This window comes from Anopheles gambiae, chromosome 3 (assembly GCF_943734735.2).
Source record: "Anopheles gambiae chromosome 3, idAnoGambNW_F1_1, whole genome shotgun sequence".
NCBI classification, from domain to species: Eukaryota; Metazoa; Arthropoda; class Insecta; order Diptera; family Culicidae; genus Anopheles; species Anopheles gambiae.
The window spans coordinates 17,057,990-17,081,988 of record NC_064602.1 but is presented as its reverse complement, the minus strand read 5'-3'; the positions used below and the strand labels follow the sequence as shown (position 1 = coordinate 17,081,988).

Sequence of the window (23,999 nt, the reverse complement as noted above, 5' to 3'; positions counted from 1 at the left end):
ATGAAATGATTTCCTCATATTTACATTTTTTAGAAGAAATTCTTTTATTACAAAAAAACAACGAGATTAGTTACTTTTTCAATAGCTATCCAATTTGACATTACAATGCAACAGCAAATTTGTCAAATTATCAACACGTTTAATTGTATTCCACACATAAAGCAACACAATAATCTGATCTATCTGTGAAGAATTTAACTGACGATTAATGTACAAAAACAGTGTTTAAATATTAAAAAAAAAAACAATTCCTTTCAACGAAGTAAACTACAATTTATACTGAGCAAAATTAAACGGTTATTTCCTTTCTGCGTATCTTTTAACAATGCATCACTCTAATACACACAAAAACCGGCCAAAGAAATAAATTACAAGAAGCAATTAAACAGCCCCTGCAAAGATATGTTTTGTCTGGGTAAATGTTTAGAAAACATTCACGCTCAACAAATGCTGCCCAAAACCGTGCGCTTGTGTGTGTGCGTGTGCTTGTGCGCGCACAAAATAGTGTTATTGTTGGTAAAACAAAGCAAACAAATGGGCGCAGAAGATTGGAGAAGTTTGTTGGAGATAATTCCACCCACACTTGACCACCAGCTGCGTGTGTTCGTGTATGGGCGAGTTTGGGACCGTATCACTCAACGGCAAGCGAAATAATATGCCCTGATTGACGCCACCGACTCACCCGGCAAACCATGCCAAAGGGCATTCGTAGTTAGCTCACCTTTTGATCAACGTTTTATGAGAATTTCTCTCGTAGGTGGAGCCATACCTTGCCCACCCTTCCAACCGCTTAGCTATACATACAAAGGATCAGCCTGTAACGGCTTTGTTGGCAGCATTGCTATTAATCCGGGCGAGCTACAAAGGGAAAGGGAAATTACTCTTCGTGTGTTTTTCATCTCAAAATGTCACTAACACCGTTCGGGCAGGCATACAGGCGATGAAAGCGAAATATTGTGGAAGCTTCCATAATGGGGAATTTTAGTGTGTGTGAGTGTGTGTGTGAGTGAGGGTTAATCAAAACTGTGTTGCTTTAATGTTGAATTTAATGCTTAAAAACCAAATTACTCATACGCTGCTGAACAACGCGGCAAGCGCAAACGATCTTGTGCGTCACGTTTAACCACGAAGCATCTGTACCGCCAAGTCAATTATTTTCCATACACATGTTAATTACCGTACGCCTCATTACAAGGAATCGTTTGCTACATGCGTTGCATGCGAGCCAACCACTCCATCGCTTATTTATGCCGCCGCCAGGATTTATGCTTGTCCATGGCGCGGGCAAAACACACGTTCGCGCAAAACCGCTTAACCCACTCGTGCGAGAAAATCAGTTTTCGGCTGCCAAACGCAACTAATGTCCCGCCTGGACGGATTCGTTTCGACGAATGTGCTGGTTTGGGACGGCCGCCATAGCAAACGCACGCCAACAGTGCTTGTACACACACACACACGTTCGAGTGAATTAATACTTTTGCGCGATGCGTTTCGGCACATACACATATATAAAACCATTTCGGTAACAACTGGTATGGTTGCAGCCTGAAGTGTGTGATAATAATTTTACGCTTACACCATCCATGCCATGCCGGTTTGCGCGGTTGTGGGTTGATGGGTCGTTCGTCGAAACCAAGACACTTGCTGCTGGGTTGCTAAGCCAGCCCAATCGGTGGGAGAGCATATCAGTTGCCCCGATACCCGCAGGTTATACCCGCCCGAGCACAGAGAACGACGCCGCTTGCGAGTGACCGTCGGACAATGCGGCTATCCTGGCAGGCGGGACACGTATCACATGTTTGCCGATTTGTGGTGACATTCACCAGCCTAAACGGATCCACTTTTGGCAGGTTTCGCGTAATCCGATTGCTGGTGGGAAAGTTGGACGCGATAAGCTGCGCCGGGTCCAGCCGGTGTGGTGTGTTAAAACTGTGTTTCACAACTGCCTAAACGGTGCGTTTTGTTTTGGAGCACAGTCCAACCGAAGTGAGCTTGGAGGCGGTGAAATATGCTTTTCTGTTTATCGTAATTTCATGATTCAATTGGTTCGTATAAGCAATCAGACTGTTAAACAATTATTTTAATCGTGGACGGTAAATGTTTATTCTTCAAGGACAGTATCAGCATTGTTGTTTTGTCAAGTAGAGCAATGGAAAAAAACCCTTAAATTTCAATTACTCATCTACTGAATCAACACTAGCTATGAATTTGTACAAGTCACTTCCATTATCGTTTGAATGCACGGTTGTTAGCTGCTTTATGATTTCCATCAACGTAATGACAGAGATTGCCAGTGATGACAGTGAAAAAGCGCTACAACGTAATTAAAAATGTAAACAAGCGTATAGAACGGAAATGGTTACAAGCTTGTTAAATTGAGTAAGAAAAAAAAAACAAACTTCCCAATGCACGCTCCCCAAGTGTCGTAAAGTGACGCAGCACAGAAATTAACGCTGGCCCCGCTGAAACGCTCACTGCAGCTGTGTGTGCAGTATGAGTAATTATTATTAGTGCACTAATGAACGACTGGCCTAATTTATTCCAGCACGCAGCACGCGTGATGAGTGTCAATTTCCGATCGGCACTGATTAACAATTTCATTATTTGCAATGATGCCAAGGGCAATCAACGAAAAAAAGGCACTTAAAGTTGATCAAACAAAGGCTGACAATGGGACGATTGTACAAATGACATGAAGCGTGTGGAAGAACAAACTAATCCATTTGATATAAAAACCCAATTATTTCAAAGGACAAAAACGATTAATTATTGTTATTCAACTTCACGCTACAAACCCTCGTAAACTTTAACACATTCCCTTTAAATCAAACATTCATTCCCGTTTATCGCACCGCTTTACTACCGACCGGGAGAGTAAACTGACCGATTCATTTCGCCCCATAACTTCCAGCAATTGACATAAATGCCAATCAACGGACCCGTTTAATGACACTTAAGGGAAACCTTAAACCACTCAATAGTGGCATAGCCTTCGGCTATAAAACACCGGCCGTACCACTGTCCACCAGGTAATGGAAACAGAATACCAAATCATGAGCTCAGCGCCTACATGTTCGCTCAATCGCACGTCTTAGCCAATGGGAACTGATGCAAGCTGATTCCTCGAACAATCCTCAACACATGTGGAATGTCCAACTGAGGCAGGAAAAGGGTACGAGAACAATCATCACCGCACAATGTTCAGTGGTGAAATGGGACCCTGCAAATGAAAAATTCTATGCATTTCATATGATTTCATCGCTCGGAGCGAGTTGATCGAGGCTCGTCGTAAATCGAGGCCGGCTCTACAACGGACAGAAAGATAAACTAATCGGCAGGACGAAACTGTGTGGATGTAAAACGATTCACTACAGAATAATTTACCCCGCTATCAAGGAGCTACGTTCGATACAACTTTACATTTACTGTGCTGTACAATCAAACACACATTCATATTTGAACAAGCGAGTGTTTTCATACGTGCTCTTTGTGAGCAACTTTAAGGCAATGCTTAAGGCTTACCCCTTAAAGCGCTTGGAAAGCATTTTATTGCTCACGATGAGTAGCTTATAACACAACTAACTAACAACTTCATTGACACCGAACCAGCCTTCGGAGTTCATTTTCTTTCGTTGATTACTGGGCAGCATTATCCTTTCATTTTTGCAAACACCTGCCAACACTCGGGGCAAGATATTGCCAGTGCCAGCTCGGGTCGAATCGTCCAAAATAGCAAACATTACGAACACCGGTGCTCTAATGTTTGGATTCAACCACCTTTTGTTCTGTTTAGTTGAGGGTCTTGGCTATGTTTGGTGAAGAATATTAAAAATGACTTGAAGATGTTTGAAGGATTCAAGACAACGATGGCGGCACAAGAGTTAGGCTATATTAGTAAGTTATACTGAGCATTTTTTCCAAGACGTTAAATTACGGAAAAGAAAGCAGTTTACAAGGCTGTCCTTATGAAATAAGCAGGCCGAGGATAGAATTCCACGTTTCATTGTTTTGATGTAATATATTATTATTATTTAAATTATTTATATTTAATTTTTAATTTTAAGAATTTTAAATTAACGAATTTAAGGTTATTATTTAAATTTTAGAGTACTTTTAAATTCATAACACATGCTGGACGTAATTCACAAGATTTAGTTATCGAAAAACGATAAGAAAATGTTTTAAAAATATGCACTTTTTCATCTTCAAAATATTACTTGACATCATTTCCACTTCACTTGTTGCACACACCTGTTAAGTGTAACAAATCATGCAGCATAGTCCTTTACGCAGAAAACCAGTTGCAATAAAAGCATCAAACATTTACGATCTTCATTAACGGCCACCGCGGTGGTGATTATCATACGCTCATGTCACCTGTGAGGCAGAGGCAGCGTAAGCTTTTCCTGCAATCAATCTTCCTTCGTTGAGCTCGTACCACTGTCGTGTTCTTTTAACTTTTCACACATCATTCGCCTCACAAAACCCACCTTATTCACTTGTTGCAAATGTGTGAATGAATGTCTATGTGTGGATCGGTCGGTGTGCGCTCGGAGCAGGAAATAGGTTAGGGAAGGAAATGAGTTTCTCACTTCTCAAATACTGAAAGAGCGTTCCAATCATACGTCATTCCCGTCCCTACACTTCTGCTGTACTTCACTGTAGCACCGGGTCGAGTTGATGGTTTGCATCAAAGGCCTGGACGGCTTCGCTTTTACCCCGCTGCAAAGTGCAATGTCACAAAAACGGTACTATATTTCTTCCGTAGCCGTAGGTTCACAACGGAAGAGAATATCGGGGTCGTCTGCCCCGGTGGGCATTGTTACTGCCATGAACGTAATCATAGTTTGATGAAAGTTCGTGTACGGTGGGAATGGTTCAACGGTCTGTCCGACGTTCTACCGGGGCAACCAGGGATAACCGTTGATCGGTAATCGATACCATACCGTGGCAGGGATGGGGTTGTTTGGCGTGATGGCGATTTAATTTGTTTCTGATTATGAAAAAGGAGCTTGCCGATCGGTGGTAGATTCTTTGTTATTACTTTTTGATGTTTACTACAGTTTGATCAGCCTGTGATGAGAAAATGATGGTGAAGGTTGTGATGGTTTTTATTGGAAAAATATTTATAAAATCATTGAAGTAACATTCATGCTGAGACTTTAATTTAAGGTAAAACTCAACTTAACACTTACTCATTTTGTCTCATGTTTGTTGTGTTAACACTTTAAGCGCCGTGTCATATAAATTCGCATGACGGTTTTGCTCACCGTTCAGCTTTGCATCTGAAGCTCAGTGATTCTCTTAAGAACGAATGAGGTAGGAAAGAGAGAACGAGAACGACATGTGCTACGCCGCTTATCGCAATGAAACAAAAGAGTGATAACAATGGCACGAGAAACTGTCGCTCTCATCGCTCTCTTGCCATGCGCTACGTGCTCACTCAAAAACTGTGACGTCAGGCTGGCGGTCAACGTGTTAACGTTAATACAATATCCATTTATATTTTATAAAGGTATGCATCAACATTTGAACCATGTTTCATTTCATTTAACGAACATTAAGTCATGTTTGGTTCCGATGGTTTGCTCTCTCAAGAAGTCTACAGTCTACTCAAAAAGAGATAATTTGCAACTCTTATTTTTTTTCAACACATTCCAAAGATGCATAAAACACATCCCTTGTGATAGAATCAAGAGAGCATAACTAATCGCCATGAATGTTGCATGGCGTAAGTTAAGTGCACCATTTGTGCACATGTGCTCAGCGTTGCATGGATGGTTGCAGTTTCTTCAACAGTTTCAAATTTGTTTCTGTGTAACCCTTTTCAATGCCATTGCACTGTATCGGCATTGCACCGTTCCATTGGTGCCACATCGTTCGCAGAGTGTGTGTGTGCGTGTGTTCTAACAATTGTTACAGATGGGTTTCTGCTGAAAGAACATTCACTCCCACCATGAACTCGGTTCGAGATTGTTTTTCTTCAATTTATAGTGTGAAATGTAAAAAACCAATACAATAAATTTGCTGAAAATTCAATATCGGGAAAGTTCGCCAATTGTTACACGCATATTGGAGCGCTGTTTTTGGGTGGAGGGAAAACAACAGTCACGTTTGCCTGTTGAAACGAAAAAGCGGTTTGAACTGTGAACGAATTCTTTCGTCCTCTAACATCAACATCCACTTTAGAGAGGGCAAGAAAACCGTGTTAACAAGCTGAAAACTATTTTCTTACTTGTCAGGAAAAAAACGAAACAAAATAAAGCACATGACGCAAGGAATGCACACACACAAAAAAATAGAACGAAGAAAGCTTCTCTGCACAGCACATAACGATGCGCATAACATGCGCTTAGCGCAAAACTTTCATTCGGTGTTTAGTGACATTTTAATGAGAAAGCATCGCTCCACTTTCCCTGGAAGGCGTACGTGGTGCATGCTACTTTGCAGGAAAAAGAAATAACTAGTCATAAAATTTCATCCTATGCTTCGGCTGCGACACAGAGAAAAGGGCTCTCCTCTGCCCCAGGGACTGTGTCAGCTGGGTGTAATAGTTCTATGTCCTTTCCACTGCTTACACGATGTTCAATACGCCATAAAAATGTCATTTCGACCATTAACCGTCCACCGAGTACTGGTCGAAGTACGGTACGCTGTGGGTCAAATTAGCTAATGACTTCCAGTGGCCGTAGCCGAGACGATAGGCGATTTCCCCTCCCGGTACAATGCGATTCATTAAAGCTACTGCTACAGGAAAGCTTGAGACAGTGACAGTGGCAAGAAGTGAAACAGCGCGAACCGTACACTTTTCCCCCGAACGGACGTACAGCTTGACGTTTGAATTCTTGGGCGCGTTTCCCTGCGCCAAGCATCATTATCACTAAATTAGTGCTGTGTAGTGGAATTAATTTAGCTTCTCGGTCGCTGCACGCGTAAGTGTCTGTTCGCTGGTGCTGGTGTACACTGCAACTCCTGCTTCCAGCTTTGCCACTTTAGCCACTTGAAAAATGGCAGCGTGTGGAGCTTAGATTTTTTTCTTCTTCTTGTTCTCCAACTCCAACTTCCATGCAACGAAGATGGCAGTTGTGAATGGTTTCGCTTTTTTTCTTCATATCACTAGAACCAGCCAGCCATTCAAAAGAGGGGTAAAAATTGAAGCACAAAACGAAAAAGCTTGCACCACTCACAATTGAGATGACAAACTCGATTGCCATGGGTTTCCCCCCCCTTGGTACGTATGATATTCCTCTATACGAAGCGTGTTAAGGCTACGCAGTTTGTTCTCGAAACTCATGCGGAAAATTAAATGAAAGCACCACTGCAGGTCGGTATTTGAGGATGAGTGGCTCGACATCGTCATCTGTGCCAGCTTATCTGCCTGAGCCGGGTGCTCTTGGGCTGTGGATGGGAAGGCAAGGTGAGTCGCGGTGGTTGTCGTTCGGTTTGGTGTGAAGAACACATTTTCCTTTGTTCTGTAGCGCTTGTGTGTATTGGCAAAACACTAACACAAGCTTGCACAAGAGTCAACAGCGTGTTGCAACGCTTGCTGTGGAAAGATGGGATTCAGAAGGAACAAAGTTTGCAGTAAAGGTACCTGTACACTGCATCTATGTTTATTTTAATGTCAATATTTATCTTACAGTCATATCTTCAGACAATTATAATTTGAAAGGTTTTAAACACTGTCGATGATGCTAGGAGCCATTGTTATTCTCATTTTATTCACCTTTGGTTTGAAACGTGTAAAACTATTGACCCTTCAATAAGTATTCAATTTAGTATTTTCCTATTTAACTTAGAATTCAACTGCTTTCACAAAACTTTTGAAAATTTCCTTCATTTACCACTTTTATTTTATCTCGAAAACATGTTTCTATACTTTGTATATGGTACAAACTTACAAATAGTTAATCTTAAACTTATAATATACCTTAGTGTACCATAGCAACATGTCATGTGTAACATGAAAATAATTGCGATTATTGCTTCCGTGTAAAGGCGCCCTCGCAAACTTTACCAAGCCGGAAGCTTTTCATTCAATTCACAGCCCTGATCTCGAAGCAAAATTAAACTAAGAAACGATACTTCCACTTTGTTCAAACCCTTGTTTACGCTCCTGGCACATTCCCTCGACCGGAACAATGAAATAAAAAGCGACCTCGGACGATAGTCCAGACGACGAGCTGGCCAGGATCATCAGGAAAATCTTTACCATCGAAGTTATCTTCACAGCAAACCGGTGCCGGTTCTTTTATATATTTCCTCCCTTCTGGCAGATGCACAGCGATGCACAACGGCATGTACAAATAATTAAACAGTGTCCCCATGGGGTACTGGGGGCCGCTTCAAATAGCTTTCCGGGTCAGCCTCGACACAGACCCCGGGTGAAGTAGAGCATTCTTAACGCTCCCCTTTTCACGTTCCATGGTGCGGTGTGCGCAGGCACTGCAGAGGTTGGCATGCAAGTTTCGAACGCAACCAACCGGCAAAAGATGCTTCGTTCACTTTCCACACCACAACAGCAACAACCACAACGAAGGAAACGCCGATGTCTTGCCGAGTCAGCACACCAGCACCATCGCCGGCCCGAAAGGAAGGAAAGCGGGAATTCATTAACACCGAGCGGGACGCGCTCGGCGTTTGCTGCCGTGCTGCGCTGTGCACCGACACGTTCGCCATTTTTGTTTCCCATGCTGCGAAGCGTACGCTCGGTGGTGAAACTGCAGCCCGGTCATGTTTGCTCGATTGCAAGAACCACTTAGAAGTGATTTGTAGTGAATGAGTGAGGGTGAGGGTGTGTTTGTGTGTGCATGTGAAGTAGGGAAATGGCACAAGAGTCAACACAATTGTCGTCGCTCGCGCCGCTGCCTTTGATAGTGCAGCAAATGCAAATGTTTGCCCAGCCGCTGCATGCTTCGAAGAAGATAAACTGTTTCCATTGCGAGCGTTAGAGCGTGATCAAGCTGGCCCTGCCTGTAATCAATGGATGGTGGATTATATTGTGTACGTGTGTATGTGTGTGTTTTTATGATCGCCCATGCATTGGTACAATTGTTTCGAATAAACATGCGGAAGGATAGTTTGTGTTTCGACAATCTTCGGGTTGGAATGTTTATTTTCATATTTTGGAATGTTTTGCCGACAGTTGGTTCTTCAGTTTATTTATTCGTATTTACAATTCATATCATTTGAAAAGGAATGATAATAGTAAATACATGTTAAATACCTATTAAAGATGAAGTATATTGTTCTTTAGTAGTTTCCCTTTCAAACTGCACTGCTTAACAATGTAATTAATTTAATTTATTCGAACAAATTGACTGTTTTCTACTTTATATTTAATTGATTTAGCCGGTCTCGTAGTACAGTCGTCAACTCGTACGACTTAACAACATGCCCGTCATGGGTTCAATCCCCAAATAGACCGCGCCGCCATACGTAGGACTGACTATCCTGCTATGGGGGAATCAATTAGTCACTGAAAGCTAAACCCACAAGTGGGTACAGGCAGGCCTTGACCGACATCGGTTGTTGAGCCAAAGAAGAAGAAGAAGAAGATTTAATTGATAAATATACATACAAAATTATTCTGAAATGAAGAAGTCAACATAAAAGAAATAAAAAAAACTACTAAGCTATATTCCCAAAATAGTTCTTCTATTTCTTGTTTTTGGGCCGGTCTCATGGTACAATCGTCAACTCGTACGACCTAATAACATGCCCGTCATGGGTTCAAGCCCCAAATGTACCGTACCGTTGTTGTGCTATAAAAGAAGAAGAAGTTCTTTTATTTTCTACAAAAAGTCTTCACATTAACACACATTTTATACAAGTATAACTCTCATACCTTACTTTGGACTGATTAACATGATTTTTCTGCGGTCCTTTTTCATAAGAAAAATGAGTTTAATGTACTAAGATTTTGACTCTACGGAAAATTTGAAAGATATATTGAAGATTCCAATTTGATTCTAAATGAGACTTTTTAGATAGAGTCCACTTCCCGTCACGAAAGTATCCCAAAATTCTGAGAAACCCCTGCATAGATGTTGTGAGACCAACATGATGAAATTACATAAAAATGAATTAGTCATCATTTGATTTCTAGATCGACGGATGAATTTTTTGCGCCTGGGCTAAACATAATATAAAACTATCGACATAAAATCGATTTTAATCATACTCAACCACCTGGACCGCACAAATTATCTAGTAATACTCAGCTAGCAACCTCAAGCAAAATTGAGCAGCGTGAAGACGCACAATGGAAAACAAACAAAATTTCTTCTGCAAACACCGTTGATTGTCCTTTAACGAACTCCAAACAAAACTATCATATATTTTTCAATTGCATCATCCAACCAAAACAATAACCGTCTACTGACTTCAACTCGATTAAAGTACCATTCCAGCACTCCCGAATGTGCTCCATCTTCCGGACAGGGAATTAATTAAATCATGTTCCCACTCACTGCACCGTAAGCCATTGCACTCTCCTGCTGCAATGTGCCTGTTCTACGATGCTAGTCGAATGTTCAACAACCCATCAAAAGGTTCGACTTCTTGGCCGAATGTTCATCAACGGTTCGAACCGGGCGCACTGATGGAATGCACGCCACCCGAAATGGCCAACGAGCCGAACGGGCCGGATGGGCCACACTCAGCCGAATGGCAATCATGTTTCCGTTATGCTAATGGGACCACCCTTCACGTTGCGTTCCAACGTGCTCTTGTGCTCCTGCCAAGGGAACGTTATTCAGCAGTAGTTGCCGAAATCTTGCCTGCTGTTTTCCGGGCTGCTCCAATTAGAGCGTTGCAAAAACGTCCATCAACGATCGCTCCCGGTGGCCGTGCACTATTATGGTGCTCTATTGGGGTCGACTGTGTGTGTGTGTGTTTGCAAATTCGACCATTTGTTTCACTGTACACGTGATGGACGAGTTACACGCATTGCTGAGGTGTAACACTGGCCCAACGAAACCTGTGTGTAACGAAACAATTAATTTCCAATTTTGATGATCGACAGGGCATGCTGAAAACAAGGTCAAATGAAGAAAGGTCAAAGCTGAGCATGTCTAACACGCCTTCGATGATGTTTCGCTCTATATTCTATCCAGTGTGTATGATAACATTTGCCTTTTCACATTTTGTTCTGTTTTTTGGTTGAAATAAATACGTTTCTTATCATGATAAACGCACTCAAACGAAACGAGCTTCCACTCGTCTCGTAGTCCCGGGTGCTGTACAGCGCGTACAGGGAAAAGATTCCGTGTAAAGTGACCCATTTATCCCCATTTTCACGGGATGCGCCACACGGTCGATAAATTTTGCTGCACATCGAGCACAAGAGCACCATCAAACCGTTCGTGAATACTATCGGGGTCATAAAATGAACACTTTATGACTTTTCTCGGTTTGTTGGTTTTGGAGCGATACTTGAAAATTGGAATCAGCCTTACGCTACATCCCGTTTTTTTTCTTCTTCTTCTTTTTTCCTTTATTTGGAAATGGCGTCGTGTCGTGGTGAACGCGCCTCCACGCGTTTGTAGGCCATGTGCTCAGTACGCGCCTTACCTGGCAGGAGATGAACGGTCCCCCGCCCAGTTGCCTACGCACCTGACGCGTAGTTTGGTTTATTTTATTCATCGGGCAGGGGTTTAGGCACGTTAGCTCAGCCACCAGAGCAAGAAGAAGAAGAAAAAGGCGTAATCGAATATGCCCAGAGTCAACAAACAGATAAATTCAATTCCAAGCACCTACCTTGCTTTACGGTTGAAAGCGCATCGAAGTAAAAACGGTAACTTTGAATCGTGGCAGCAAGAAATGCGCCCTGCTTGATGTATTTTACGTTTGCCGTTCATTTGCATAAGCGGCTACAGTGTGTAGACGAGTTTGTACTTTCCCGTGGGCCGATACGTTTATGGCAGGTGTACTGGTGATGGAGTTTGATTTTATGCACATGAGCAGTACGAGCAATATTTCCTGGTTTAACATTACGTGTGTCAAAACGGTTGATTGATTTGGTGCGCAGTTGTCGGTAAGTGAGAGAGGTTCAAGCGTTTGTAACATTTGAATACAAAAAATGATTGCGTTGATAAAAAGGTACACATAAAAATGTGTTCTAACTTATATATCAGTACAATCAGTCGTGTTATTGATAGGAAAATTGTTGAAATGTTAAAATGTCATGTAAGAAAATTCACTCACATACTTAAGTAGGAAGTAATACAGGCATACATTCATTTATAAACAAACTATTATGAATAAAGTTGTGCATTTAATTTGATCAGCATTTTACCTAATTTGTAAATTCAATAAACCTAGACAGGATACTCATATTCTTTATAGATGAAATATTTTTAACGGAACGCTTCCTTCATCAAGAACTTAATTTTTATTATTCTCTACGTATTTGCCTTGAACATCCTTTGGTCTTTCGGACTGTCAAATAGGTTTATATGATCTTAACACAATTTATCATTATCAAAAGTCGTTCCCAGATTTCTATCACATAAAACCGATACGTAACAATTCGTTAGAGTTTCACCCAATCAACTTCGACTACACCTGCGACCCAGCAAGCCTTCCCCCTTCTTATCAACCGGTTCAACAAAACAACCAACATCTAAAGCCGAGCATCATCACATACACAACAACAACAAAAAAATCGCAAAATCAACCATCCTGCATTCGTTAGGCGTACCGAACATCATTTCCGCATTAGGGAAAATGTCACATTCCACCAACAGATGAACCATGACACTGCAGAGCATAGAGCACGTTCGTTTGCCCTTGTCTGGATGTTGGTTCAAAGTTTAGTCTCGTTTGATTTTTAGGGATTTGTACACATGATATCGTACCATTTTTTTCTCTGTTTTGTTTATCCTTTCCGCAGGTTTTCCCTGAGTTTGCACTTAATTAAACCATGAGGGATCTGTTCTCCTCAATGGCAATCGAATGAGAAACAGAAACAACAAAAAAACAATCCTTAGCAATCCAAATCGCAAGCTTTGATGTAGCTTTAGCCCCGCCAAGACGAAAGCTCCGTAAAAAAAGGAAACAACTCATTATTATGTACCATTGAATCTCTAGATAAATGATCCTCCGGATGATACCATCTGCCGCAACAATTTCGCTAATGAACGCTTTCACTAGAATAAAAAGAAACAAACCATTTGTCTGTGTGCTTTGTTTTACAACTCCTGTCTCGAGTCTCTAACTTTCTATGTTATCCGCTTACACGGTGCCATCTATTTGCAAACTAAAAGGCAATCTATCTTCATAACGGTTCACGCGGTTTCGCGTTTACAATGCGTATTTTTGCTTCAATCATTCATCTTTAATGGGAAGTATCACCATCATGATGCTAGCATCATAATAAAACGCTTATTATCGTTACATAAGAATACAAAATGTGTTTAAAGAAGTGTCAAATTTAATAGCAAAAATTATGATAAAACTTTAAAATCGTGTATACAAGAATAAGGCCAAACACAGTAAATAAAATATACGTATACGTGTTGGACTATAATTTCACAACTCATAAGTAATATTTTACCAAAAGACCAAACACAACTTTGCATCATTTTTATAACGAGCGTGATACACTGTGGTGGTAAGCGAAAAACAAAGCACTAAAAATACATCTTTATCATTTTCGTTCCCCATTAGGAAAGGAAAACTTTGCACAATAAATTATCCCCTTGACGTTCCCTGGACGATAAAACTTTCATCATTTCCAGGACCCGTCCAGAGTGTTCTTTTTTCCCTTTTTTTTGTATTTGACCGTCCTTTGCTCGTATAGCGTTTGATGCTTGGTCTCATCATTCGATCAACACCGGAACCAACCAGCCTATCGGGGTGTATCCTTTTCGCAAATACGTATCACACCGGTTTATCCCACGCTAATCCCGATTATGCGTGAGTGTGTATATGAGCGTGTATACTTGAGTTACGTTCCACGTGCGCTTTACTAGTTATATCCGATACTTTCTCTGCATCGTTATATCTATTCAGGCACTTTTACATGCACACACACCCCCTGGTAGGCCATGCTTCTTGGAACACGGATCATTTTTCCACCCGCTCGAGTGTGATTTGGCCATATTTGATGGAGTTGTTTTCTTTTGCCCCCCTCCCGTTCCCGAACGTGAGCAAGATGAACACGTTCCCTCTAATGGTGGTCGGTGGAAATTTGTCATCTCGATCGGTGCGTCACTTGTCGCCGAGCAGCGATTTGATCACCAATGAAGGGTCGGTCTCAGAGCTGAACAGCGAAAGCTTCACGCTCGATCCCGCTCGAACGGGCATGCTCGCGTACCCGGTGGGTACGTGTACGGTTTCCTACGGGATGCTTCAATCTCAAGGAAACGCGATAAGTGGCCCTAGACGTTGAAGAGGATAGACAGGACAAACACAACCCGGCCTCATCTATCTATCCTCCGTTAAACATTAGACCAAACAGACACACACACACAGCCCTTGGAATGGAGGAGACGGTGGAAGGTGGCTATATTTTCGCACACAATATTTACATACCCTTCCACCAGCACTGTCTCACGCAGGGGGGGCGTGATACACATTATGATATCTTCCTGCTCGTCTCTTGGCACTTTGCGTGTAATAAAACAGGGAGAAACCGTGCTGTGAACGCTCGATGCGCTCTCGCAGCTGGAACTGTCTAGAGCTAATTTGTCAAGTAACAAAAGCGTACACAGCTCTCCCCCCCCTGGAACAATGGCACGCTCTCAACGGTGGGAAGGCGACAACGGTGCCACAATGATGGACGATGCAAACGATCCGTACATTATACAACCACTCGTACTCGGAGCAGTTGTTTGAGCAGCAAATTTTTAAAACCCCCCAGCGAACACAATCAGTTTTTGACGTTTATTTGATGGATGTTTACCTTCCAAAACGATACCAGCAATGGCATCGGAAAGGAAGTATTATTGTACGTGGACTCACGTGGGTTTCCGTGAACACATCAAAACTTGCCGCCTGGTGTTTCCTGGAACGAAGCCTTGGAATCGACGCACACGCCTCACCGGAATCACCACGAGCTTGGAAGCGTATCAATACCGAGAACTGCTTATTGACGCGATGTTAATTTATCTGGTTATTGTGCAGCGTGTTTGGTGGAAGCGCACAGCAAACACTGCCCGAACGCGTAAGGTAGAACCGCTCAAGCATGCTTCTGGGAGGCGCAGTTTTCACTTCCAAGAATGCATCGCATTTGGTGACGGGGAAAATATCTACCCAAAGCAAGGAAAGCTTCATCTCAATTGGCACCACCGTGCACAACCGTTGTCGTAGCACATTAATGTAAATTAGTTGAAGTGACTTCTTTGCTCTAAGTTGATTACAAATTGATGTATATTTCTTGGATTTATTTCTTTGATTTACAAACAAAATTGCTAACCAAATGATGCTCATGAAGGATTTTGTAATTTCAAGACCAAATGAGTATACAGATAGGAGATAAATTATAGGTATATTGGAAAGATGATGTCCAGTTCTATGAAAACAAATACATTCTGAAGTTTACATAAATTATAATGAGTTTATTTACTATAATGGGTAATTATATTATATTTTTAGCTATATTCCCAAATATTTTATGGAATCTTTCCAAGCAATTTGATTATTGTTGAACACGAGTCTAGTAATGGGTAGCTTACGCTGACTAGTATTTCGCGTCAAGAACATAGCATCCGTCTTTGTTCCGTTTAACTTTTACTTTCATTTTTTGCAGTATTTAGCGTATTTCTTTAGGCCAGTGTAGAGGTTTTTAATTCTGGTTTTAGGATTTTTAGCGGTATAAGGCGATATCTTCTGGATATAACTTATATTATACCATTTATATCATATTTTCTGGTTCATTATATTTCTTCGCCGCTATATTTTTAATATTTTTATAAGTTATGATTATTTTATTATATTTTTATTATTTAAGAAGAACAATTCTGCAGTACTTAAGTATTACAAGTATAACCAACAAATGATAGTTCATCAAACATATCAACACAGGAACCACCATACGCTTGTAAACTCCCCAATACATTGATCCGATGTTTTTTGCTCTCAAAAAATTACGGCTTTAATTATTCCACTTCCTATCGATCCATCAGTTTGGGATGAACTTTTTAATTGAGTTTCGAGCTCTTTTAATGCACACGATCCACCAGCAAACAATTGACAATACGAAATGGGTATCTCAACTCGAAACCACAGTCACCCCGGACGCAATTAATTGTATTTCCAGCTTGGACCAGCTTTGTAAAAGGATTCTTTCGATTCGTACCCTTTGCCCACATCACCGTATCCCGATCCTTTGGAAACAACAGAAAGAAAGGAAAAACAGGATCGACAAGTGTAAACCCACTGCTGCCCATAAACGCCCTTATCTTAGCATCTTAATGCCGGCAGCGTTATCGAAACGCTCGCCATCACACGTCCCTTTTTGCGCACGGCATCAATCAATCCAAAAACCAACCCTTCCTTATCGGCTTCGGCTGACCCAATTTCGTAGCTGTAACTGTATCCCGTAAAGTAAACGAAAACGTTCGGACATGTTGCTGCGTCGGACATGCTTACATGTTCCAAGCCCTTGTCTTGCTCAATGCCAGCCAACGAGCGAGCGAGCTGGGAAGGAGAGGGGAACGAAAGACCCAAAAGCGAAACATGTAATCGGTAGAGACAACACTCTTGACCCACTCATCTAACACCATTCCTTCCATCCATCCCTTCCCCTGTTTACGTGTGGAATTATTTTAATCCCATCAATGTAATTGAAGTTTCGGGCGCCATAAACAGTTATCCGGTCTGTTCGTCCTGTTTGCCTGCACCGTCATTGCCGGTGCTGTTTTCCCCGTATCGTACCCTCCCCTCGCCTCCCAACCCCATTGCACGCAGGCAGGCGACACACCCAGACATTCCGTTCGGTTATTTTTGCAATCGAATTTCGATGATGATGATGATGGTGGTGGTCCTGGTGATGGTGGATAGTGTCGCACGCTTCCCATCTCGTACGCAAATACCGTACCGTCATATCGATTTGGCCAGCAAAACCACTTCCGTCCGGTGGTGGGAAGGTGGAAAAGATGTGTGTGTGTGTGTGTGTGTGTGTGTGTGTGTGTGTGTGTGTGTGCAAGAAAATCTGAACCAAGGGCAATTGGGCCACTGCCGGTTGCGAAGGTCGAGTGTCTGTCGATCTGTTTTATCTTTCACTTCCGATAACTTGCCGAAAGGCACGGTGCAATGGGTGTAATGGGAATTTTGCGTCACGCCTGGCACGTGGTACGACGAGTTGGAGAATTCTAGGAAACTTTCTACCCCTTCTTTTTGGTGTGGTAAAGTATGAACCGATTTAATTGGATTTCCAGTTATGAGTCGTTTCTGATTTATTTAAAACAAAAATTTCTATAATATTTTAAGTAAAACTTCTAAAATATTCAAGTCATACTTAATATCGAAGTCTATATAATACAGAGGTCGATGCATAGCTCGAGTTTGATCCACCATTTTCAAAGCTTGGTTTTGACAGCTTGTACACTTGTGCTGCACATGATTTCGTCCTAATTTAGGCACTGATCTTGTTATAAGCGATAATTGCATTATTATTCTATATTTTCTTGATATTCGTAAACTTTGTGTATTAAAAATAATGGAAAAACGTTATAAAAATGACCGAAACGTGTCTCGATGCACTGCATGCACAACAACTAAATCTTCAATGAATGCTGCGATGAAACTAATAAAGCTTTTTCATCTAACTGTCAAAACTTTCCCACGCTTTTTAATCAAATGTTCTATATGATATAGACTTTGCTTAATACGTACAATTTTGTTCGATGCTTCTCTCCGGTAGATAACACCCTGAAAGCTTTCATCCAATAACGGGACGCTTTCCGCTCATTTGCAGTCACTCACTGAAAATCGAAGCAACCTGATTAAATTAGATTTCAATGTTTTTTTCCCTGTACACAGAGAGAAAATTTATACATTCAGAAGCACACAGAAGTCCCAAAAATGATTCCACCTTCAACCAATACAACGATGATGATGATGATGGTGCAATTTTGTAAGAATATTTAGTTGACTCGAAAAGGGAAAATATCAAATCAAATAATAAAAAGAAAACTGATTTCTCGTTCCTTTGCCAGGTAAACAAACATCACATTCACCTTTCCTCATTTCGGGAGCTTATTGCTCACCGGAATCGAATGTGAACATTTGCCACTGCAAAGTCAACCGTACCTAAGCAAAGAACGGAAACATTCTTGCACGATTCGAATGTTTCTCACCCAATCATCCTTTTTTGCTTTCATTTGAACACACACTCGTTGTGCAGCTCAGGCAGTGTAGTTTATTAACGGAAAAATAGGTCAATACAGAAAATTACACTTTCTTAGCAAAGCGTGTGAGCAAAGTTTGTTGGGCAATCTCTTCCGAATCCGATTAAAGACATTGTGAAGTGCGATGCGACTTTACGGCATAACAAGCAAACGTTCTGAAGAACTTTTCGATCCCGACATTTTTGCTTTTCGGAAACCTTTTAAACCTAACAAGATTATTTTACGGAAAGTGTGTAGCTATTTTAGATAGCGGGGGCTCTGGCTGGTTTCAGGTTCATTTTATGAGGCTTAATATCGGGAGTTTATTTTCCCGGAAGCAGACCCACCTTCGGAAGGCTATTTCAAAGGGTCAGCTTTAAGAATGCAAAGGTATTTTGGTGGAATGTTGACAAAGAGAAGCCTTTTTCGGTAATACAATCACTTTAAACTTGTTGAGAATGAAATAAATTAAAGCTTTGATTAAAATCCAGCAGATTAAAGCTTCTTCTTATCAAATCGTTCTTGTCAACAATCATTGACGCTCACGAGCTCTTTTAGATCTTTCTTACATTGAATGAATGCTCTAAGTTTAAGTGTGACTTTATTCACTTTAATGCTTTATAGCATACATAGCAATACATTTTAAACCACCATTGATAAATAAATATCAACACACCACGTAACCACAGCATTCGAAAACATATTTTTGAGGTGCACGTTCCTGAACGCTCCCACATATCGAAAGAAACACATAATCTCCAGCAATGGCGGCGTATTTTCCGATCGTCGTACAGAAATGCAATGAACTGTGAATTTTTTATTCGATTTCCCAATACCGAGGCTCGATTCTTTCCAACCTCGCTCACACACCTACGTTGGTGGCAAACAGCACATACACAGCAAGACTAGTGCATGGTGCTGTTTCGAGCCAACACCACAATGCAGTTCCGTCCCAGTCTGCCGGTAAGCCCACGAGATCACGTACTGGAATAAATTTATTTAATCCAATGATCAAATTTATTTCGAACACATTTGAACACATTGGCCCGTGGTTCAGCTCGTGCAGCGTCCGCCTACGGGGTGCAGTTTGAGCTAGTACGCCGAGGGTCTGTTTGCTTGGAGGGTTCCAGGTCGGATTGGTGGGATTTTTTTGTCCCTGTTGAACTAGCCTCAAAAAGCATACCGCAAAGCTCGTGGACGGTAGACCTATGACAAAAGTCACACCAAGTCACACCGAGAAGACACCCTAGAGAAGACACGGTAGAGCAAACTTTTCCCCGCAGCTCGCTCCCCAATGATGAAGACTAATTCAAGGATCATAAAAATTAATCAGTACCTTTCATAGAGCTTGCCACTGCACACGGGGGGTGGGCAGAGTGTCGTTCGCTCAAACGAACAGTTCATAATGTTTGACCCACAAGCGAGGGAAAAGAAGCGTAATTTGGGTGCAATAAATTTCCACCCAGCGCACGGTACATTTCGCAACACTCCAGCGCGCTCTATGTGCTTCATTGTGCTTGTGGCTAACCGCAATCGCGTTGACAAAAGCCCGGTATTAACAACGCCAACCGACGGACAGATGCTGTGGAGCAAAAACTTTTTCCCATTTTCGCTTCAATAAACTGAACTATTTCTCAATAAAATTTGCTTTTAGTTTGTTTTTTTTTTGTTTTTTGTCATCCTATAAGAGGCTTTGATCCAATTGGGGAAAGGGAGAAGAACACCACTGCAACGGGAAGGTAAAATTTCACCGTCCCGTAAATGAATTTTATTTTATCCACTCGAGTCGAGCGGAATTCCAAAACCAACGACCGAAAGGCATCCCTTAGATGTAGGCAGCAGGTGTAGGATGGGCAAAAAGGGGGCAGAAAATTAAAACGAGTGTCCTTCATTATGCAAAGGCTAGCAAAAACACAGCTACGGCGCGCAGACATTATACTCCTGCAGCGAACTTTTACCGTAGGGTTAAACTCTGTCAGGCTCAAAAGTTGTACAAGTGGGGTACGTTTTAAGTATACTCACAATAAAAAAAACAGTGGAGGGTAAAGTCCGTCCCTTTTGCTCTGGGCGAAAGTTTATCTCTGCCACGGTTCGTGACACCTTTGGGCCGGCACACGGATCGGAAAAGGCAAAAATGTGTACCTAAAAAAGACACAGCGTCTTAAAGTACTAATCTTGCGGGGGCTTATTGCTTGTGGTCAGTTTATGCTTTTCATTGAAATTCATGTCGCTTGCTATCGATAATTTCAATTTCTTGTTTTTAGCGCAAGTATTTCAAGCTTATCTGCTTTTGAATATGCATTTTTTTTACAGGGTTTCGAGTAGAGATGTGCCAAAAGAACCAGAACTGTACGATTAATTCAATTCATCCTAAAGAACGAACGAGCTACGTTCTAATCTTCGTTCATCGATTCTATATAAATATAAATGTACTGAGTTTGTACATGAAAAGAACGTCCTACCCGTCGAAATAAAGAACGTCTTAGTACGCCAGGTCGTTCATTTCCCCCATACAAATATGAATATGAACCGTATGACCAGATCATTTACAAAAAGAACGTCCTACCCGTCGAAATGAGGAACGTTTTAGTACGCCAGGTTGTTCATCTCATCCAATACAAATATGAAAGTGAACCATATAACCAGATCATTCACCAAAAGAACGTCCTACCCGTCGAAATAAAGATAGTCCTGGTCTGCCAAATAATTTTCTAGATTTGATAAAGTAATTCTTCTTGCGAAATGAAACCGTTTACCATATTACCATAAACTGAAATGAACGAAGGAATCGCGATTCACGTTCAGTTCATGTAAATTAAACAACTAGTACGTTCACGTACATGGAAATGAACCGAATTGCCCAAGCCTAGTTATCCGAGTCATATAATGGAATAGTTCAATCGGTTAAGAGAATGTTTCAAACCGGTAGTGAAATCGTGCAAGCCATCTGTGGATTTTTGCAATGATATAATGGAATGCTACAACATAGTTGTGGAATTTTTCAAGCATACTGTGGAGCGGTTCTCAGACTGTGGGTGACGGTGTAACAAGTTTCGATATTGATACCGATGATAATTTTTAAAAACATCATTTAGAGTTGTTTTCCGTGTGGCGTTCAGATGTACGGAGTCATTATTAAACATGATAAATAAGTAAAATTTTCGAAAATATTTTGGGGTAGTTACGGCGCACGCACAGTCTGACAGCCGCTCCACAGTATGCTTGCAAAGCTCTACAATTCGGCTGCAACACTCCATTATATGATTGCAAACCTCCACCGAATGCTTGCACGTTTCCACTACTCGGTTGAAACATTCCTTTAACCGGTTGAACCGGTATTCCATTATATGACTAGAAACCCTGTATTGTGTTGTAAAAATGTGAATATTTGTGAAATTATTCTCAGCAACACATCGTTCAGTGTAAAGCTTATAATTATTTGAACATACAAGAACTTGAAAGTGTATTAAGCATAAGGCATATTTAGACTTTGCGTTATAAGCAGCATAACATAAGCAGCTTAGAACATAATTCAAATTCAAATTCAATAATTCAACAAAGTGAAATACAAAGCAATGGAATCCTTTCTAACTTGTCTTCAAAAGTATCATAAAAAAACTTATTCATTTCAACGATTTAAAACTGAAATACATTAAACTACTACTTGATATAGAAGTAAAGTATTAATTTTTTCAACTCATTTGTTTACTGTATTAAAATAACATTAAAAAAAACCTTTGTAATTGTTACCTATTAGACTAATTATTATTTGAAAAAGTTCTACAAAATCTCTTAAACACCAAATACTGCATCATACACATAAAAGCTTATTGTTTCATGCACAACAATTCTTTGCAAACCTTTTCATTTCTTTTTTTTTCATCAATTATTGTAAAGAAAATATTTCCTCTTAAAACACAATACTGTCGATAAAAGAGCTGTACGATCTGAATACAAAGTGCATAGCTACCGTTCAAAGCCTTATATCTATACTCACCCTAACGAACGTATCGAACACAAAAAAGCTCCTTTGCACGCCTAGCCATTTTCACCGCCGCAGAGTCATGAATTATTCATTCGCTCCGACCGGATTGAGCTTTATTCAATCACACCAAAAGCCAGATCGTCAGCGCACTCGGGTGCATTATTATTCTCTCCCGTCAAATCAATCCACCGGCAGCGACAGGGTGGCTCGGCGTCCTGCTTTTGTTTGCCCGGTGGATTAAGTTTCATCATTTATGCTTCCCAAGTTCCCACACCTGTATGTGTGGTGTGTGTGTGTGTGTGATCCATCCGTCAGTCTGAGGCTCATATTTTCACCCCACTTTGCACCAGGAAGTGGTAAACAGTGTCCGCCAGTTGCACCAAAGCAGGTGCAATCTGCCAAATGGCAGAGCGGTGAAAAAGGCAAAACCGTATTCCACTAAGGCGGGAAGGATTTTAATTTCAATAATTCCACTCCGTGATGCATCCGGCATCCGGAAGGGAGCCACGGGTGATACGGCCAAGAGAGAACAAGCTTATTCTCTATCGGACGGAGCGGATGCATAACGCTCTCTGAGCTGCTGGTACAATCGCAATCAGCACGTAATCATCAGCTGCATCGTCAATGTTGCACGATGTGCATCGATGAGCTCTTTGGCCGTCCCTGCATAGCGCGCAGCATATTCCCGCTTATCCTGGAGTGTTTGTTTTCCTCGGCTCACTGTCTCACGCTTCCGTGGGAGGGTTTATTTTTAGCACGATGCTTTTTATGCTAAAACGAAAGAAGGAAAAATCAACCAGTCAAAGCAGCGCTGAAAGGGACGGGAAACGAGACCGAAATGTAGCAGCATCGTCGTGCGGAGGAATTCACAATGAGATCCGACCCGGTGCGAACTTGACTCGATTGTTCCGGGAACAAACACTCTCCCCCTCCACCGGAAAGGTGCCCTGCAGGGTTGTGGAATGGAAACGAGAAAATGCAGTAGGTCAGAAGCGGAGCTCGAGTGCTAATAAATGGATCTATTTCATCTCATCGTCTGCCAATGAATGCTTTTGTGCTTCTCAAATGTCTCACGCCCCATTCACAGTAACATTCCCCCATTTCCCTTTTATGGCATCGTCGGTTTGTTCAAATTCACTTTAAAACTTCATCCAATTCGCTGCTCGCAATTCATCTTCAACTTCAGTGGTCACACAGAGCGGGGTCCAATTCTGCACAGTAAACACCATCAATCAAGCCACGTTTGCTCCTTACCCAAGTACTACACTACGGAGGGTTTGGGAAGAGCTCCATCTACGGGTAGAAGAACAGAGCAGAGAGCAAAAACACACACACATACATCCCTTTATTTTATTACCATTTTTCAACACTCACTTCTACATCATCGAATGGGAAAACAACAAACAGAATGCTGCTCGGTAGCGGAAGAGTTGCAGCTTCGTTTTAGGAACACACATCCCCCCGCCCACACATGCACCCACACACGAGTCACACGGGTCACGAGTGAGGTCTATTTATCCATCTGATGGATCACGTTTTGCGATTATTTATGACCATTTATGCCCACACGCGAGCACGATTGATTCGAAAAATGCTAAATGCTTAAGTGTTCCGGATCGGTAAACGGAGCACGATGATGGATGTGATGGCATTACGCAAAAGCGGCAAACACGTCTGTA

At 41.5% G+C, this 23,999-nt stretch overlaps 1 protein-coding gene across 3 annotated transcripts in view; it reads left to right on the top strand.

Moving 5' to 3' along the window:
- The window catches only part of LOC1275619 (inactive dipeptidyl peptidase 10), a 103,220-nt gene that overhangs the window by 44,707 nt on the left and 34,514 nt on the right, over positions 1-23,999 (top strand). The window lies entirely within an intron of this gene.